This window comes from Eschscholzia californica, unplaced genomic scaffold (assembly GCF_041429995.1).
Source record: "Eschscholzia californica isolate CP2 unplaced genomic scaffold, dmEscCali1.0.p SCAF_3, whole genome shotgun sequence".
NCBI lineage: Eukaryota > Viridiplantae > Streptophyta > Magnoliopsida > Ranunculales > Papaveraceae > Eschscholzia > Eschscholzia californica.
Genome location: NW_028238420.1, coordinates 24,359,008 through 24,363,161, shown reverse-complemented (window position 1 = coordinate 24,363,161; position 4,154 = coordinate 24,359,008). Strand labels below are relative to the sequence as shown.

At 35.6% G+C, this 4,154-nt stretch overlaps 1 pseudogene; it reads right to left on the bottom strand.

The window, feature by feature from the left end:
- Nucleotides 1-895: 895 nt before the first annotated feature.
- On the bottom strand, nt 896-2,842 carry LOC147549147 (putative enoyl-CoA hydratase 1, peroxisomal; annotated as a pseudogene).
- Nucleotides 2,843-4,154: the final 1,312 nt, after the last annotated feature.

Here is a 4,154-nt window from a genome sequence, read left to right as displayed (position 1 = left end):
TTGAAATTGCTTTCATAATTCATCATATAAAACGTAAATGTTTTTTAAATTCAACAACAAGAAAACATCTGAATACATCATTTGAACCTAAATCTTGATACACCCCTTACTTAATTCCAACCTCAAATACACACACAACCGGTAGATTGTACCAAACAGAACCAACAATAGATTACTCATCAAGGATTCCAACCACCCTTTCATCTATCTACTAAAAACAATCGATTTTCTCTTGTCAACAACTTCCTTATCGTCTTCAATTAGCAAATCCTTCTTCAAATCATAATCTAAAGACGCACCAACGGAAATAATTTGTTTTCAACCTTTATAATCAAGTGATAAAAGATCTCCAAGGATGCAAGTAAGAAACCCTAACAACAACCTTTACATCATCAAAATCATCTTTTGTTTTCAACCTTCTCTTCTTTCTCAGTTCCATCATTCTTTAAGTACCCGGAAATCATGGTTGTCCATGAAACCACGTTCCGTGACCCAGACATATTAGAAAATAAGTTAAAAGAATCATCCATTTCTCTACACTCACTATACGCAACCATAAGAGCTGTTATAATATTAGTATCAAATTCGAATCCGTTATTTAAAACCGGACAGTGTAGTTGTTTGTCCAAACTCAATTCCTTAAGATTAGCACATAGTTTAATGAAGGTAGTAACAATTAATTGGGTAAGTTTCATACCCACTATTCTCATATGATAAAATAGTTCTAATGCTTCCTCGTTAAATCCATTTAATATCAAACCTGCAATGATACCACTCCATGGAACTGCATCTTTCTCCTCCATAGCCTGAAAAATCAGTTTAGCATCTCTAACTCAGACCCGACTTTTTTTTTGTTAGTCCGAGCAAACAAAAGAGAAGTCATAATTTTCATTTGAAGCAAAAGATATATAATCCACAAAGAGTAATACAAAACCTGTCGATATTATTTTTTAGGCGTTCATTTGTCGAACATTCGAAAAAGGAGTTGCATTTATTATTACATAATAAGTAGAGTAACTGACCAGACCCTACATCTACCAATGTTGTTTTTTCGAGCTCCTACCTGCTATGAATTTCTGCATATTCTCGAACTGTTCCTTTGTCATCCCATTGTAATGTTAGTAGTAGTGTTTGAATAAAATCTAACAACTACTTTTATTTGAGCTAAAGAGAGCTTACTCTTGGATTAAACTACTTTCACCCACAAACAAACAAAATACCCATTGTACGCACAACACTTGTAGAACAAAGTAGAGAACACTTTTATGATCCTTACTAATAGGGAAATGGAAACTTTCAAACTAAAAGTTTTTTCCCACATATTTCAAAGAGAAAAACAAGCTTGTGTTTATAAGGAGAAAGTTGGGTGTAAGGGGTGTGGCCCTTGGGGTTACAATAGGGCTCTCCGGAGGAGAGACCCATCACTTTTTAGAGGCACCCTTACCTTAGGCACACTTACATTTATCTCTTTCACACCCTCGCGGGTCACCGACCCGACCCGGAACTCGGACCCGGTCTAGGTCTTGGTCTACCAGAGAAATGCCTTATTTTTTCCCTGACCTTTTCCTCCCATTACTGGCTAGTGGAAAGAGTCCAGTGCCTTAATTTTCTCTGACTTTTTCTTCCACTACTGGCTAGTGGAATCAGTCCAAGTACGTGTCTACTGGGTACTTATTCTCTAACGTTGGATCAAAACAACCCAAGGTCTTCTGATCTGGTTTGATACTCTATAAATAGGGATACACTCCCAGAAGGAAAAACACACAGAAACAATTTGTCTTCTATCTCTCTCTCATTTTTTTCTCTTCTCTCTGCCTTTAAGTTCTGTCAAGATCAGGAGATCAGAATTGAAGTTTGCTTCTTCAATTTCTGATAAGGAATAGTTGAATCCTAGGGGACTACGTTCAAATACTGCAAAAGCAATACCAAATTCTACGGTAGCAGGGGCATTTAAAGTCTTCAGGAAAGCGAGTTAAACTTCTGCCTCTGTTCCACCATTACTATACTACGGTCTATTTGCAGGTTCACTCTCTCTGGTTGGTTCGATTACTACTTGATTAAGCTCTGCAAAAAGATAAGTGATTTTACGTAAACTTACTGGTTATTGCTCATTTATATTCTGCTTTTACTATTTGATTTTTTAATATTATTTTCATAACATGTAATACTCGTGCGCTCTGTCATTTTCAAGTGTGAGAGCATAACCCAAGTCCAATCTGAGGCCATCATTTATAACAGACTTGTATTTCACAGCCAAGTTTTGGTTGTTTCTTATAATGGCTTCTGCAACTTCTCGAGCTTTCTTCATTAGTTCGCTTCCTTCACTAAATGATTCACAATACCCCATTTCTCACCCACTTCAGCAGTTCAAGGTGTAGTGAAATTTCCCTTGCTCTGTTTGGTCCTATTATGCGTGAGAGCTTCTGAGATAATCCCCATGACGGAAATATCCCAAACCTGGATTGGGTATCCATAAATTTGGCACCTTTAGAAGCAATCAAGAAATCACAAGCAAAGGCAATCTCAAATCCAACAGTAACAGCAAATCCACCCATAACACCAATAATGGGTTTCTTACATTTTTCCATTTGCCACTCAGGATCAATCTCCACATCCTTCCCACCTTCTTTGAACACATCTTCAGCAGAACAGAATGCCCTTCCTATTCCTGATATCACTATTACTCTCATAGATTCATCTTCATTCAAATTCTTGAAACCCTTTGCTACATCTGTTTTGTTAATGAATTCAAAGACTTCGGTTGATTTATTGTTATGTATCCAATTCAATTTTCTTGCTTCCTCACTTGTATTAGGTCCTCTGGTGGTGAAGAGCCATCCATCTTCAGTCTGGCTGCTCTGGTTCAGACCCGACTTTGAATACATATTAATAATAGAATTGCCTATGAACTTGAATTCCTTTCTCAATGGTACCACTTACGGCGGATGCGGCAGAAACACTAGCAAAAGTGAATGGGTTGGGTTTAATTCCTTCATTCTGCATTTCAACAAAGAGTTCTAAAGAGGGATCAGTCATCCCATTCAGAGTATACCCAGCTAGCGAAGTAGTCCAAGTAACTACATTTCTCTCAGGCATTTCATAAAAAACTTTCCTTCTATCTTCAACATTCCTAGTTTTCATGTACATATCAACAACAGGAGTCCCAAAACTTATATCTACTTCAATATATGCCCCTTTCGCCATTATAGACTGACCTTAGATGATTAATAAGCGACGATAAGAGGAAGATAGATCGATTGAGAACGAGTACGACGATGTTGAGAAGAGTATGGAGATGAAACTTCAAGTGTTAGGAAGTTCAATCGAAGGGAAGAAGAATAGAAGGAAAAACCCTAAAATTTTAGGTTTTGCTGGGAGAGAAAGTGTGTTTTAGTAGAGAAGGATATTTTGGGAAGAGAGAAAATAGAAAATGACCCGATTCTTAATTACCTATATTATTTCAAACTTTATGTATCATTATCAATAATATTGTGACAACTTTTGGTTAATAGAAAAATATGATGACTTTATTAGTTATTATGGTAATTTTTTGAAGAGAAAATGGTTGTTTGGGTCAAAATATTTTACATAATAACTAAAAGAACATGTATTTTTTTGTATTGTCTAAAAGTTGACAAAATATTATGACTAATGATATATAAAGTTTAAAATAATATAGATAATTACTAATAAGGTCAATTTATACTTTTTCTATCTCCAAAATACCCTTGCCTACAAAAAATAAAGGGTCTTTTGAGCTTACCCCCTCATCACTAATTGGTTATTGAGTTTACCTCCCTCAATAATAGGTAATTGAGCTTACCCCCTTAGATTCTCTATTCTTGGCAAAGACACATAGGTTGTGTTTGGCGTACGTGAAATAAATGTGACTACCAAGAGCAATTACCCTTCAATATGATCCTCATAGTTATTCCACCTTACTTTATTGTTTGATTTGGACGGTAATATGATTAGCAAATATTGATTTTGGTTGTAATTAATGATTTTATTATCCCATGCCAAACACACCTTTAGTATTTTTGTCAAAAATTCTGAATTCAAGGGGGTAAGTTCAATTATTGATTACTAAAGGGGGTAAACTCAATTACTAACTAGTTTTGAGGAGGTAAGTTTAAAAAACCCAAAAATAAACC